We start from the raw sequence: 17,040 nt of genomic DNA on the forward strand, positions 1-17,040 counted from the left end.
AATTCAAAAAGCCCGTTTCACTGCAAAATAACCACATTATTATTATTGTAAAACTTCCCATTGTCGAGACAAAAGAGTACAGATTGATCCAGCTAGAACCAGTCAACGTTAACGGGACCAGAATCAACACAAATATACGTTATGTGGCCAGCCATCAACAAACGTTTTTCCAACAAAGAGAGAGGTGCTTCATCTGCAATAATAACGAACCAGTGAACGACGAATGCATCTTCAATATTCTAACAAATCATAAAGCCAAATGCCCTATGATCAAACAGCCCGAAGAGCCAATAATCAAAGAAGTCAACCCTGGGACTATCCTTGTCGACACACACAAGGCAGTAACCATTTGGGACTCATGCGGAGAATCACAGATAATCTCAACACCAACCGTTGTCGAAGCAGGTAATTGTACGATCACAGTGCGAAACCTCACATTTAAAGGTAATATCAAGGTCGTGAACCAGCACACATATCTCACACCTATCTTTGGTAAAGAAATAGAAACCATCAAACAGAAAGGAGACAGTGAAGATATTCACCAGCTAAACCTCAACAATCTAGAGGAAATTAAACGACTTAAACTGCACATGATCAGCTCTCAGACAATCGGAGGAATAGCCATCTCCTCCATCGTCTTGTGTCTTTTTTCAATTATCTGTATTCGTAGATTCAAAACCAAGGATAAGAAGGAAAGCATCGTCACCCTACGCATTACCGACGAGAAACCTACTATCAACCCACAGGAAAACAACAGACAGGATACATCAACCACCTTTCAGAAAGATGAAACCTCCCTCTCGCCAAAATCTCTATTCCCAGTACCCAGATTCGTCCTGACGAGAGGATCAAACAAGTCAACCGAGGACGCCTGACAGTTAGAGGGGAGGCGTTATGAGGACCCCTGCCGCCATCCAACATTAACACATTCACCTGGCCACATAGCAACATCAATTACGATGCACGCGCATGGACGAAACCGATGAGCTACGCAAGAATCCAACGGTGACGGGAACGAAGGTCGCACGGAAACCACGCCACTCCTGGAATGCAGAATCATCAGTTCTACTCCATAAAAACCATTTGGGAATCAATGTGAAGTTTAGTTCTAAGTGTGATGTTGTAGATGTACGATTACTTTTATGAATAAATGTTTTTTTTATGTTAGCTCGGTGAAACGTAGCATAACTTGTATATCGTGTGGCAGGTACGAAGATACTCTATGCCCTTGGAATCGAAAAAATTTCCTTTACGAAAAGATCCTCGACCAGCGGGATTCGAACCCACGACCCTCAGCATGGTCATGCTGAATAGCTGCGCGTTTACCGCTACGGCTATCTGGGCCCGTATTATGAACTTTGTTGATAAGTATGTTATACACATGAAGTTTGAATTATGTGGCAAATAAATTGCCATACAAATTGGCTGCAATAGTCAACAAATGCAATTTCAACATGTAAATATCTCAAAAACTAGACGTGCTATGATATTTTTGAAAACGATAATGGATTCCGCCACCCTTAGTTAATTGAACAGTGGCATTTTTGTGCTTGAGACAAAAACGAGTTGTCAATGCAAATAATATTTGTTTGTGCAAACAACCTGACGTACACAATTTAGGCTTTCATGGTAAATTGTAAACAATATTTATGAAAAAATAAAGAAATGTCTAGAATACCGCATAAACGCCATGAAGGCAATTCCCAAACGTATTTTCTCATATCCAACAGATTTATTTTTTTTTCAACAGAGGGATTCCACGGAGGCATGCAAGTCGATTCTGATCGACCATTTCAAAAATATCTGAAACTTTGCACAGTTTTTCAGTTCCATCTAAATCGTCATTTTCCGATATCAAATCTTCAAGTTGAGTCACGACTAACTTTTCAAAAGGGTGTATGTGAAAATGGTTCAAAAATATTCAAAAAGCTGCACAGCAAAAACGGTTCGTTCGATTGTTAGACAACTAAAGAAACAAAGTTAGACAACTAAATAAAGATTCCAAAAAAAATACACACAGTAAAAAAAAATTTTTTTTTGCATTAAAAAACATCATTTTTGTCACAAAAACTCAAATATCTCAAAACCCTATCGGAATACCAACGTAATTTTTCGAGGGAAAACGGTCCATTATATTAACTATCTATCATAAAAATTTGGTGATGGTAAGCCTATAAAAAGTTATGACATTTCAAATATTTCACAAATTTGACACTTAGTGAAACAATTTTTTTTTCATTGTTAATTTTTTTTAGGACCGCAGTTTGTTGCTGAATTTTTTGTAAAGGGTACCACATGAGGTTAACAAGTTGTTTTCATGATATTTTATTTAATTATTCATTACTATTATAGCATCTATTAGAAAGTTAGACGCGATCCAGTATTGTGATCTAAAGTCTTGATAGTGTCATATTTTTATTGTACGTAACTGAAGAAAAATTCTCTCAATAGTGTTGAAACCTTTTGATAAAAGAAACCTATAAGAAATCTAATATTGAAGACAAAAGCTACAAAAAAAGTTTTCTATACAGGTATACGACTAGTTTACCTGCAAAAAGTTTACCTCGTAGAGAACAAGGCGGGTCTATACCCAGGTGATCTAGTATACGTAAAGCACAAAGTTAAAATCTGATTACACCTGGGTATAGACTCGCCTTGGTAGAGAATAGACTTTGTTAATCATATTTGGGAGAAAGCGAGTAACTTCAACAACATCAAAAACATGATAGGTACATACCATGAACATACTCACGAAAAAGATAAAAATATACTACCACTATGGTTATAAAAGATTTAATTGTAAAATTTTTCTTCAGTCAAGCAAACGACACCAAACTAGTCAGTAAAAACTTAAAAGTGATTTTGTTTATTAAAATCTAACGAGCAACATGAGTAGTCGCTTTCTCAACTGTTGCAGGCCGTTTGCAGAAAAAAAGTGTTCGAAAGAGCTACGAAATCTCACCGAAAGTACCATAGATAAACTGAAAGCGGCTGGTTATGCTCCAATGTCTACATTGAATACAAATTTACGCATTTGTACGTCCTGCCGTTTAAACGTTGACAAACGGGCAATCTGTACATCATCGGTGGATCAGGTTGCAGGAAGTTCGAAAACAACAACAACTGAGGAATTACTAGATGCACCGACAACAACTGAGGAGTTACCAGAAGTACCAAGTGCAGATAGTCTTGCCACGGTACCATCAGCGACATCTGTTTCAACAAATCAATCAGAAGATGAGTGCATCCAGAAGGTCAACATCGAACGCTTCAACGAAGGGATAGCTGGAATAAAAGTGACTCCGATTAAATGGACGAAGATGGGTTACGTCAATTATCCCGAGAAAAAATACCGTGAAATCAACGAAGCTGTACGAAGAAACCTCTTCAAATTAGGACCTGAGGATGTGGAAAATACAGACTACGATGAGGTAATTATGAATATGAAGGAAAGGTTCTCGAATCTAGCCACGACAAGGAAAGAAAAATTATTGATTTTGTCGATGCTGCCAAGCTCGTGGTCTATTCAAGACTCCATTGATGAGTTCAAAACCAATAGAAATACAGCAAAAGAGGCAAAACAATTAAAAAATAACTGTCTTGCAACCAAAAATGCTAGGTCGAGTACTTCATTAACAGATGAGACAAAAGAAAAAATAATTCAATATTTTGAAGACGATGAAGTAAGTAGAGCTATGCCTGGCCAAAAAGATTATGTATCTGTAAAAAAAGATGGAAAGCGTCAAGCAATCCAAAAACGATTAATGATGACTACTTTGAAAGAAGCGTATACACGCTTCAAGGAAATTAACGAAAATATTAAGGTAGGTTTTTCCTCATTTGCAAGCCTTCGTCCAAGGCAATGCAAGCTTCTATCCAATTCAGGAACACATAATGTTTGTGTGTGCACAACACACGAAAATATTAACCTAATCTTACATAGTTTGAAAAGAATCAATTTATCAAAGGATATTAAAATGTTAACTGGTAGTCTTTTGTGTGAAAATACAACATCAAATTGCTATCTACGATCTTGTTCGGATTGTCCAGATTCTTCATCATTGGAAAATACTTTATTCGCTGAGTTTGAAGAAAATTATATTGATCAGTTATCATTTGAGCAATGGGTGACCACGGATAGGTGTGACCTAGAAACTATTGTAAAACCTGTAGATGAGTTTGTGTCATTTTTTTGCTTGAAATTAGAAAGTTTAATTCCTCACGACTTTATTAAAACAGAGCAATCCCGCTTTTTAAAAAATACGAAAAATACATTACAAGATGGTGAATTTTTAGTCATTTGTGATTTTTCTGAAAACTATAGCTTTGTATTGCAAGATGAAGTGCAGTCCCATCACTGGAACGTACAACAAGCTACAATTCATCCATTCGTTATTTATTTCAATGGAAGTACGCAAATTGAACATTTTAGTTTTATTGCAATTTCCGAAGATTTAAGACACGACTCAGTATCTGTAAATTTGTTCATTGCCAAAATGATTAACTTTTTACGCGTTGATAAGGATAAAGAAATCAGAAAGATATATTTCATGTCTGATGGAGCAGCATCGCAGTACAAAAACCGTAAGAATTTTTCGAGCCTATGTCAATTTAAATCAAAGTACGGAATTGATGCAGAATGGCATTTCTTTGCTACGTCACATGGCAAAGGTCCTTGTGATGCTATTGGAGGAACCATAAAGCGCATGGCCACAAGAGCAAGTTTAGCCAAAGAACGTGAGCATCCAATTAAAACTGCAAAAGAACTATTTGATTGGGCGAATCGCAGAAAAGAAGAAGATTTAACAAAATTATCATTTTGTTTTACTACTACTGAAGAGTACGAATTAACGGCATCAGAGCTCAGCGAGCAATATAATAACGCGAAAACGATCCAAGGAACCCACAAATTTCACTGTTTCATTCCATTGTCAGAAAATAAAATTAAAGCAAAACTATACTCGAACTGTACTGATAATGATGCAAAAGTGTTCGATATTGTAAAAAAATTGAATAACAATAAATAAATAAATAAGTATTAATAAAATGTTTTCATGATCTCATAACGCATACCCAAATCCAAAATTTTTAAAGTTTATATATAACATTTAGAAACTCATCGATCATACTCTAAAAAAAAATATCCTGGTAAAAAAAAATTTATTTTCGTGTAATCTGTTAATTCATTTTAATTTATACACATATACATATACATATAATATTTATACATATACATAATATTTATACATATAATATACATAATACTAATGAATACATGAAAACGACTTGTTTAATTCACGCAAGGCCCTTAACAATAAAATCAGCAACAAACTGCGGTTCCCGTTATAATTTACACCGAAAAAAAAAATTTTTTTTCTGCTAAATGTGAAAATTGTGACATGTTTGAAATGTCATAACTTTTTTATTTATTGGTTTACCATCACCAAATTTTTATGGTAGATAGCTAATATAATGGACCGTTTTCCCTCAAAAAATTACGTTGGTATTCCGATAGGGTTTTGAGATATTTGAGTTTTTGTGTCAAAAATTATGCTTTTTAATGCAAAAAAAATTTTTTTTTGTGTGTATTTTTTTTGGAATCTTTATTTAGTTGTCTAACTTTGTTTATTTTGTTGTCTAACAATCGAACGAACCGTTTTTGCTGTGCAGCTTTTTGAATATTTTTGAACCATTTTCACATACACCCTTTTGAAAAGTTAGTCGTGACTCAACTTGAAGATTTGATATCGGAAAATGACGATTTAGATGGAACTGGAAAACTGTGCAAAGTTTCAGCTCAATAGAAAAAAATGAATTAAAAAATTTACCAAATTTTGGTGCTGTTGCTTGGAATCACTCATAATTTCCATAAGGATGTTCAATCTAGAAAAAAAATTAGAATCATTAAGAATGAAGAAATTCCTTACGAAATTGCATACCATTAGGCGTTCACGATGCATAGTGTTTAAAATTTAACAAAAATCAAAAAGTATATGACTTGTACGGTTTCAAATTTGTCCTCAGGATTCATGACTTTAGTAAAAAGCGACATTTTCCATATTTCCACCGTACATGGGTGATCAATTTATTCCCATATCAGCTAAATCGAAAAACCGCCCCTTTTAATAACCCGTATAGGCTTGAGTGAAAGCAAAAGTACTAAAACCCTCACCACTCAGCGAATGCTTAATGGATTCAAATGATTTTTTTGCCAGTATACTGGCACACATATCTATTTTCTAGAAGTGACCAGAGGAACGCGGAAATATTCCTGGGGCCGGAGTTATTACGGTGGGTCACTGGGTCACGTAAAAGGTGAAAGAAAATTGCATCAGTGTTAAGCTTGTGAGAAACAATTGAATTGGATAACTATGAGTCTTGCATTTGGTTGATCCTATAAATGATCATTTTCGGGTCCCCGGAAAGCCTCTAATTTACGATAAAGTGCCCTTTTTGTATCTTAACATATGTGCCAAGCTTATGGGAACGCATTTTAGTGAATAAATATGTTTGATTTCTACTTTTCGAGAATGGAAACGGTTTAGTATCCATCAAATCTATAGCCGATTCTTCCGGGCATTAAGTCCGATTGGCCACATCCGGTATATTTTAAACGGTGCAAAACTCTCCATATATAATGTTGAATATCAGATCTTAATGTTTTATGCAAATTAAAATGATTGTTATTGCAAATAAATAAAGCTGAGCTATGAGGATATTAGTATTTTTACTTTCACTCAGGCCTACACCGGTTAAACATGCTTAAACCTTTCAGAAAACCAAATACAATATCGTAATTCAGGGTGAAATTGATCGGTAGGATCAAATTCATCACCGTATCACTGTATCTTACTAAAAGATAAAAAAAATAGTGTGACCTTCAGTAAATGAACGTTGTTTGTCTTAACTGCTGTCGAATTGTATGTTGTGAAGTGTTTTTGTGTTAAAGAATGTTTATTTTTTATGACAATAATGTAAAATTCCAGAATCATGTTCGGTGTGGTATTTGCAGATATCTATAAACTTATAGATTTAAACAAGGATTTGAACATTGTGTCAACCTTAAAGTTTGTAAGGATGCTTAAAATATATCTCCAAAACAGATTTTATTATCGAAATATTACCAGTTTTCTCATTTAGATGAAATTATTGGATATTTGTTAGATATCATAAAACTCGTGTTTTGCGGTATTAGTGAAATTTAATTGTTTGTTATTTTCATAAATCTAGCATTGTTAAGAAACTAGCAGGCTTATTTTCAGGAAGCTCAAATTAAGTAAGCAGAGTTGTTTTCAAAACTAATAATAATTTCACCCCGAAATGGGATCCCTTGATTTTTTTTTATTTTAGAAATAATTTTCAACCCTGAAATAACTTCTTTTAATATTTCTGTATATGAGCCAATCAATCGTATTTGTTTTCATGCATTCAGTTGTTTGGCATTAGTAACATTATAAAAAAGCAGACATAAAACATTGTGAAAAATGATCAATTTCACTAGAAATTACGGTATGCAGTCAGAAGTTGTGGGTATCAGTCCTTTTTTAAATTTAAAACTAGCAACATTTGCATTTTCAAATGGAAATTTGGACAAATTAAGAAAAATCTGATCAATGTTACCCCGGACTACGGTACGTATATTTATTAAAGTTTTCAAAAAAAAAATACTTAGAAATATGATATTTTGATGCTTTTTTATACAAAACGCTAATTTGGATTTGATAGGATTTCATAAAATTAAGAGTTGAGCCTTCAAATTCATTCATATATTTTGAACTTTCAAAAAACAAAATACAGTATATATACACAAGCAATGGGTGTCAGTACTTGTTTCAAAAGTATAAAACTTGCAACAAACGTGTTTTCAAATGAAATTTTTGAGAAGTGTTCCAAAAAATGATCAATGATACCCCGGATTACGATATTCCTAAGAATGTGGTCAAAAATGGTGGTCTAAATTAAAAAACGCAATTTCTAATGCATGATTAAGGTTTATGCTCGATTTCGATATTTTTCATACATAATATGGATTGAAATCATTTGGTATTTATGCTCTACATATTGGGGATTTCATTATATATTTAAAAAAAACATGTCCTCTTAGACTGGCCAAAACCGGTGCTTTTACCTCAGTAATGTTACTAATGTGTTGTATTTCTGTTAGCATCAACGATTCCACGTGTAATCTTATTATTACAATTTCCCATCATCGAATAATTTAACACTTAACCAAAAGAGAAGATATCCACCAAACATCTATTGAATCAGCAGTTCGCATAAGTAAATCTTCTGTTAGGACATCCTCTCTCAAAGACGCACAATTTTCCTCAGCTAAACCGTAAAACGAAGATATAAGTCCACTATCCGGGTACTCGAAGACACTCGCACCGTTTTCCGCAATCATATTCAAGTGTATTTTTGCCATTTGCAGAAATGTGTCCTTCAGCAGCTCAGCAAAAACCACACAACAAATCACACACACCGTAAACTGCAACCGGAATTAACACCGGAGCGGGATGCGTAACCGCAGCGTTTCCAAGAACTGATCGACCGAAACACACGCGTTGACCTATCCGCCCCGGAAATTGCGGCAGGTCAAACAGGAAATAAGCTTCCCCACCAACAAAAGTTCACCACCGACAAGGGCCTCGACAGATTAAGGCTCTTTGACACACTGTCTCCTAACTAAGCTAACGCTTTCGACTAGCTTCCCGACGAATGAGCGCGGACTGCACTCGGCAACGTTCTAAGCTAAACTAACCGACATCCAACCAGCGACCCAAGGGGCCTCCCAACTAATGAGTCCATCCCGACCGATCCGACGCAACGCACCGCGCCACCCACCCATCGCAACCGGCGGGGAGCTGGGTGGGAATACATCAAAAAGTTTTTCCATTTCGAATGGATTTTTTGGGAAATGGTGGAGAGGGAGCAGACATATCGGCTTCGTCGTGGGGTTGGGTTTTTCTCACGCGTTGACTCTCCCGTTAAGGGACGATGGGGTAATATGTACCCCCCAAAAGAAAAACTCAATTTTAACTGTGAATTTTGTCAAAAACTTCATTTAAATTGGCTGAACTGGGATGTCGCATAAATAAGCTCGCAATTACTCACTTCGTCAATTTCCGCTTTTGCTAATTACTTGGCGGAGTGACGGTTTTTGCTTGCTATTTAATGTTTAATATGAAATTATTAACGTCCTTAGTCATCCTGCATCGTAAAATGCTACGTAAACCGATTGAGTAATCTAAAGAGAAAATCGACGAAAAGAAATCGATCACGGTAGATACGCCTGTATGATACTCAACTCAAGCATCACCTATGGGTTTCTATGGGTCACTTATGGGTTTCTATGTATTTCAAGAGCCTATTTGCCTCAGTGTAGTCAACAATTTTGAATACACCGGGCATCATGCACCACCCAGTTCCAAGCGGGTTTTTATGACAAAATCCAGTTGTTATGAGAATATATACTCATTGCTACTCATTCTAATATATACTGCAGATATAGTACAATTCTGTCTCATTTTAGTTAGGGTTTGATCATCACAATTTGAGTTTAACCAAAGTTTTCTCAGCAACCATGGAGCAAAGAGCATTTTGCCCCACGTCATTTACCGCCTGATTTTTTATGTGGAAATTGGGAAATGTTTTTCCGTGAGGAGTGCTGAAATTGATAGAGATATCGCACGATTTAACTCAAATACCTTTTATCTTGATGATATTGGGATGGAGTATTTTACTCCAGTGGCGCAATTTACACATAGTTCTCCTACCGATCCGAACGAATAGTGGTTTCTCTCATCTTGCTGCTCACGTTGCCGGCAGCTGATTGTTGCTGAGAGATTGTTAGCATTCCACGATAACATAGAGCAACAGAGTCGATTTGGGATCTCACTGTAAGGATTCCGGTCCTGTGGCTGGTTCACATATTATCAAAGGCTCCTGAAAAAGATAGATTACCGCCTGGGAAGGAAGCTATGTTATCAGTCAGTAACTTGGTATTTTAGGGCTTGACAGATATGTACTGAAATCAGTAGAGTACAATTGGAATGACCTCTATGCGTACTACAATCCCCTATGCGTTGACTTATAGAATGCTTTAAATTATAATTTGTCCACCATAGAGGTCATGCACAAACTATGTCACGTTCCAAGGGGGGAGGGGGAGTGGGTCGAGACAAGCGTGACAAGCCTTTCAAAATTGTCGGAGGACTCATACAAAAAGTATGACAATGGGTCGTAAAAGTTGAAATTTAGCGTGACATAATTTGTGTACCATCCCATACATTAATTATCGATAACAGAAATTCTGGGGGTTTCTCTTGAGGCGCAATTGCACCTCTGATCTTAAGGTGAAGATGAATCGAAGCCAAAGTTCAATTTTTCAGGAGCACGGATCTGGACAACCAACCATCCGTTTAAGCTGAAAACCTAATCGATTGGTCACCACCTGAGACGAGACTCGCGAAGACGGTCTTCTTTTTCTGTGATTGCTGAGTTTTTTTCTTATTCCACTTTGTGCATACCAATTATGCGCATGCTGTTCAAATCCTCACATGAACCTCTCAGCAAAAAATGATTAAGTTTGCATCACATCGTATCATAAATAGCCATTTGAGTGAAATTTCATGCCAGCAAACGTAGCAGACATTAGACATAATTAATCTTCTGCTTAGATTTATCAGCAACTTTGGAAAAAACTGCTCCGCCGACTGAGGTTTTTAATAACAGTTTACTTTGAACACAATACTTTTCACTTTTTCAGCCATAAAAACGGTGGGCTGCATTTGACGTTTCGTGAGAGGGGAATCTGGGCTGCATATGACGTTGATATTTTTCCTCTTCGCGAGTCTCTCTCAGGTCACCACCAGCTAGTGACCAATCGATTTAGTTTTCAGCTTAAGGCGAAGTAGGCGCGTTGTTAATGATTGTTGCTAATTCATCTCACGATTTCGAATCAAAGAAAATCAGTTGGTTTTGCACTGACATGGCTTAAAAAGTATCAGCATACATTATGCATTTTAGAGCGTACAGTGATACTTTTTCAAGTCAATATAAACTAACAAGATTGAGTTTTATCACTTTGAAATGCAAGCTGAAAAGTCATCATTGTTGTCAAAATGAATGACGGGCTATTTAGCCTTAAACAGAAGTTTGCTTCTCAAGATCCGTGTTCTTGAAAATTTGAAGTTTGGTTTCGATTCATTTTCATCTTAACCAAACTGTAGTATATGGATCCACTAAAACAGTTCACTTTCGGCCGATTCCGCTATCGGCCCAATAAACATGAGCTGGGTTCAAACCAGCACAAGCGTCCGCGACAAAATCCTTCATTAAACCGACTTCTCGATCACTCGATGGAGCTCAAACAGTTTTCCGCGCTTATTGTCTTTCGAACTGACATAAAAAAATGTTCATCAAAAGATTTATTTCAAACTAGTGGTCCCGGCAAACTTCGTCTTGCCATCAAGTAGGCTGTTGAAAAATGCTATGGATCGTCCCATACAAAATGGCAGTTCCGTTCATGCTTGTTTTTCCGACTTTCTCGGTGAATATACTGGGATTTTTATACACACAAACACGTCGGAACACTTGACGAACAAAACGGAAAAATAATCATTCAAATCGGTTGACCCGTAAGGAAGCCATTTCGTGACATACAAACACCACTCCATTTTTATTTATATAGATAGATAGACTAGCTGTCCCGTCAAACGTCGTACTGCCCAGTAGGCTTTGGAGTAGGCTATGGAAAATCCCTACACAAAATGTCAAATTTGTGTTACCGGTTTTCCAACTTGAGGAACGCAACTGAGAGGAAATCACGTAGCTCGGTTGGCCCGTTCTCGAGCCATTTCGTGACATACAAACATCATTCCATTTTTAGTTATATAGAAGATATAATGAAACTAGTGGTCCCGGCAAACTTCGTCTTGTCATCAAGTAGACTGTTGAAAAATGTCATGGAAGCTCCCATACAAAATGACGTATTAATACTCTCCCGTTTTACCAAATTTTCCAAAAACTTCTCTAAGCTTTTCCGTCACGCGAATACGTCGGAACTCTACAAGAAGACAACAGTGAAAGAATTGTGCAAACCGGTTGTCCCGTCCGCAAGCCATTTTGTGACGTACAAACACTACTCCATTTTAATTTATATAGATAAATAATGTGTCGTCTTCACATACATAAATTCTTAACATCTCAACTCTATGTACCACACATACCACTCTGTAGGCGTTTTCGATTCTTGATTTCCATTTTGAGAGCTAACTTTGCTCATCTGAATACTGCACCACTTTATTTTCTTTGTGTTTCAGTGCATTTGCGTTGCAATTTTCTTTTAGATCAGAGGTAGAACTTTTAAATACTTGCTATCAAAATTGCAATTATGCTTACAAAATGTATTATTTTTCATAAAATTTTTGTTTTTACTTAAAAATACACAAGCATGAAATGATTCACTTTTAAAGTAATTCTAGAAAACGGATTTGCTACACTGAGGCAAAAATCTCGCATGATTTTCATAAGATCACACTAATGAACGCGTTTTTTATTATTTTTCGTTGGTTCATAAGACACTTGCGTGTGTCATACGACGAGATTGGGATTTATACGACTAGTGTATTTTTTTCATAACTATCAATTGTCAATGTCATAAGAACGTTCATGAACCACATTGCTCATCATTGTGAAAAACCACGTGGGGCAAATTTTCTCGGTATGTACATTTCACTATCAGAAATTCAATATGGCTTCCGAAATTGACGTGTTTGTTGATTTGTCGCTGAGTGACTCCATTTTTGCATTAAAAGATATTTTTTTTTATTTATAGTTTGATTCGCTGTAACTAACAGTTTCTTTTGAACAGATTGTGGAATTGGATCCGAACAGTAACATTTTTGTATGAAAATTGAAAATAATTTGTATAACGCGTAAGAAATCCATTAAACCCTTCGTAATTCATAGACCGCTCTTAACGTAAACCTGCGCCAATTGAAGCGTTCTTCACAACTTTTCTCAATATTTTTCTGCGGCTATGGTATACTGCTTCGCGTTGAACATAGGTTAGCCAACTCAAGAAATTCAAATTTGCATCCACTTTGGCGTATCGCAACTCGATTTTAGTAAAGTGCCTGAATCAAATTGTGGCGTGACAAAATTGATGAAAATTAGATTTGCGCTAGTTGGTTAGCCTATTTTTCAACGCGGATTAGTATAATTCATTTAGTGAAATTTATAATCTAAATTACGAATTACACAAGGCAGTCTTATGAAAGGAATGGATTAGAACGTTAATTCATAAGACTATCTATGTTATCTTGTCAATGCTGGTTCATAAGATCATGTTTCGAAATTTCTACAAGGTGTACTATGGAAACAACATCTGCTGAAAATCATACGGGGGTCTTATGAATTTATAAGATTATAAGATTTTTCTTGTGTCGTAATTCTATAAGCAAATCTTATGCCAGTTTTACGTCCGCTTTCCTCAGTGTATAACATTCCTGGACACGAATATTTTTTTTTTCTAGGTACATAACAGATTTTTTTGTTTTCTTGCTATGGAAAACATTGAGGATCATCTCCAGATTATTTTTTTTATTTTAATTTGGAAGATATTTGGAGTTTCCCGACCAGTGGATAACAACAGAGTTGTAACAGATTTTGTGACTCAGTTAGCGCATTTTTAATAACAAAATATGTTCTAAGGGTCCCAGATAGCCGCAGCGGTAAACGCGCAGCTATTCAGCAAGACCAAGCTGAGGGTCGTGGGTTCGAATCCCACCGGTCGAGGATCTTTTCGGGTTGGAAATTTTCTCGACTTCCCTGGGCATATAGTATCTTTGTACCTGCCACACGATACACACATGCAAAAATGGTCATTGGCATAGTAAGCTCTTAGTTAATAACTGTGGAAGTGCTCATAAGAACACTAAGCTAAGAAACAAGCTCTATCCCAGTGGGGACGTAACTCCAGAAAGAAGAAGATGTTCTAATTTTGGCTGATTAGTAGATAAATAATAAAAATTATTACATAATTTCCTCTACATTAAACAAAATTGGGCAACAATATGGGCTTCGTAGCCGCGCGGTTAGCGGCGTCAGTCGTTTAGGCGTATTGTGCTACGGAGTGTGGGTTCGATTCGCCCCAGCCGGAGAAAACTTTTCGTCAAACGAAAAATTCTTCACTGGTCCACTGGTCGTTCCGTGTGTCCGTTGTCTAATGTTAGTTATGTTCAGTCTGTGCAGCCTATGGCTGAAGACGGTGTAAATTGTCTTTTTAAAATTGAAACAAAATATGTTATAATTTAAACAAAAATGTAACTTATTATGGTTCAAATCAAACAAAAATCTAACTCATTTTGTTATTTTTTATAACTGAGTTATAACAAAATATGTTATAAGCAATGCTCTTAATTTTTTTTAAAAAGCTGTGATATAATTATATATTAAATTCAAACAAATTTAAAACAGCTTTTGCTTTTATAACTGATTTAGTTTTAATTATGTTATAATTTCCTCCATACTCAAAGAGCTTTTAACAAAAATAAAACAAAATTTGTTATTTGTAACAAATCTTGATATAATTGTGTTACAATTTTGTTGTAATCCACTGGTCGGATTTGGTTTTATCGCAGTGATTAAAATAAAACAAAACTTATTTGCTTTTATAGCTAATTCAATATTTATTACCGAATAGATGGGATTGGTGGTCTAATAGCTACCGCTTCTGCTGCATAAGGAGAAAGTCATGGGTTCAATCCCAGGCCCGTCACTTCCTCGTCCTTTGTAGTTGTATCTATCACTTGCTTCTATCTACCACTCTTTATTTATTACACTTGAACTATTCGTTCATAGCAATCACTTGAACTCAGAAACGGACAAGAAACCGTTTCCCTACACTTACATTCTTCCACCATCATAGAACGCCTTTTCTTACGAATGATACATAGGCAGTCTGCTAACCAAACAGCAAGCCTCTCTGCCATAAAATCACCACCCCTACACCTTCCCGTATGAACTGACGTAGATGCAGGGGTATATTCGGTCTACTGTGGACCAGTTTTAAATACATCATCAATTCATCCCCTTCCCAATATTGGTCTGCATTCTGACGTGGTAGGCGTATCGTACAACTGAAATATTGACTACGATAGCTTTTATTTGATAACTGTGCGAATGAAATTTGAACGTTTAGAGGCAGGCTTTGTCGTAGTTGGGGCGTAACACCTGAAAAATAAGAAATAATTTTGAAATTCGAAAAAAAATCTTACATGTTTTTTCATAGAGTTTCTAAGATTTTTCTCGGAATGGTACGTTCAACGCAGGAAGAGCTTACATCCCTGTCCACATTTAAGAGCTGTGGCCTCTTCTAGAGAGAACGAAAACATATTTCTCAGAATCAAAGTACAACACGAGAATGTGAGAAGATAACGGAGAGTCTACTTAACTTCATATTGCAACAGTTTTCCCAGTCGAATGGTTGTTCACTGACAACAGTTTGCCACCCCGGCCGGGATACGGCAATGTTCGGTTCCGTGGGAGAACATCACGATACAACGAGAGCACAGCAGCAGGCATGCGAGCTGCTCTCGAAGAGAGCGAGCATAGTTTTCCCAACTTATCTTGTCGGCATGCGGTCAGATGTTTAGGATCTTCTTCAGCTGATATCGACGCATAGGTATAGGACTAAGTGGTTCAAAATGCACTCGAAGGGTAAAAAGATCTCACAATAAGCTGTTTATACTATCTAGTATCATAACAGTGTTGAAATATTTTCTTAAAATGCACTATTTTGCTCTTCAAAATAATAATTTAAGGTGATTATGAAACGAAGCCAACCTTCGAATTTTCAAGAGCACAAGACTGGAGAATCTGCCAACAGTTCGCGTTGAAAATCAATCAAATTGTTTGCTTGCTGGCGGTGACCTATGGGATAAATTTTTAAAGTGGTTCTCAAGACTTGTGCTCTTAAAAATTTGAGGCGTGGCTTCGTTGTATAATCACCTTAAGACCTTGGTTTGAAAACGGCCATTTTTTCAATGAGATCAATAAATAAAATAATCAGCGTTCCAGTCAAAGGAATCGATGCAAATTTATTCAAAGCTTATAAAAAACCCCAATAGAGATGTTCCGATATTCCCACTCAAATAATATGTTGAGTCCCTTTTCATATATATTCGATATCTTTGAAATAAAAATTAAAGCATATAAAATCGAGTGGCTGGTCCGTTAGAGATATTTTTTTCAGTGAGCTATTCCAGAGTCCAGTAACAACATATGGGGGAACTAGTAGATTAAAAACTTTTCTAATCAAGATATCTCAATTTAAGCTATTCAAAGTCTTTTTTAAATCTTTTTAAATTTCTTTAAAATTCAGTAGATGTACTCTCTTACACTATGATTCTTTCCGTTCATTATAATATTTTCCTTTCATTGTGAACCCCCGCAAACCCCCTTCCATAATGACCCTCTTGTTGATTCCCGCTAATACGGTTCAGGAGAAGTTTATTACTGTGTGAAAGAACTTTAGGGAGACAAAATATCCTGTAAGATCCGATTAATGTGAAGATGAATCGAAGCCAAACGGGTGTTTGGTTCTCCAGATTTTTGCTCTTGAAAATTTGAAGTTTGATTTTGATTAATCTTCACCTTAAGCTTAAGTTAGCATTTTGAACTATCTTGCTCTACGAAACGAACGAAAGCCGAGAGCAGTCAGTAGCGTGATAGAACCTAGCTGTGCTCGCTCCTACCTACTTGGCCGGGCTACCGAAGATTGCAGCGTGGGAGGCGTTGTAGAGGAGGAATTATTGCAGCCTCGCCGTGTATTTCTGTTGACTCGCCAGGATGTGCGTTATCCGGCTGGTAGGTCGGGTGCCGGCGATATTGCGAGAGAAAAAAAATGAATATAACTCTCAATTAAATTGAGCGGTATTAATGGTTGTTCGATATTATCAAATTTATGATGAAAGGAGCAGTGTGGAAGATTAATGGAAATTTTAAAGTAAAGGGCACTAAGCAGATGCGGTGGAA

General features: G+C 36.3%; 1 protein-coding gene across 1 annotated transcript in view; it reads right to left on the reverse strand.

The window, feature by feature from the left end:
- LOC110676888 overlaps positions 1-8,769 on the reverse strand; it is an 81,845-nt gene extending 73,076 nt beyond the window's left edge. Inside the window, exon 1 of the mRNA XM_021846444.1 lies at positions 8,483-8,769. The gene's annotated coding sequence lies outside the window, so the exon portion shown is untranslated. The remainder of the gene's footprint in view (positions 1-8,482) is intronic.
- Positions 8,770-17,040: the final 8,271 nt, after the last annotated feature.

Source organism: Aedes aegypti, chromosome 2 (genome assembly GCF_002204515.2).
Source record: "Aedes aegypti strain LVP_AGWG chromosome 2, AaegL5.0 Primary Assembly, whole genome shotgun sequence".
In the NCBI taxonomy this organism is placed as follows: Eukaryota; Metazoa; Arthropoda; class Insecta; order Diptera; family Culicidae; genus Aedes; species Aedes aegypti.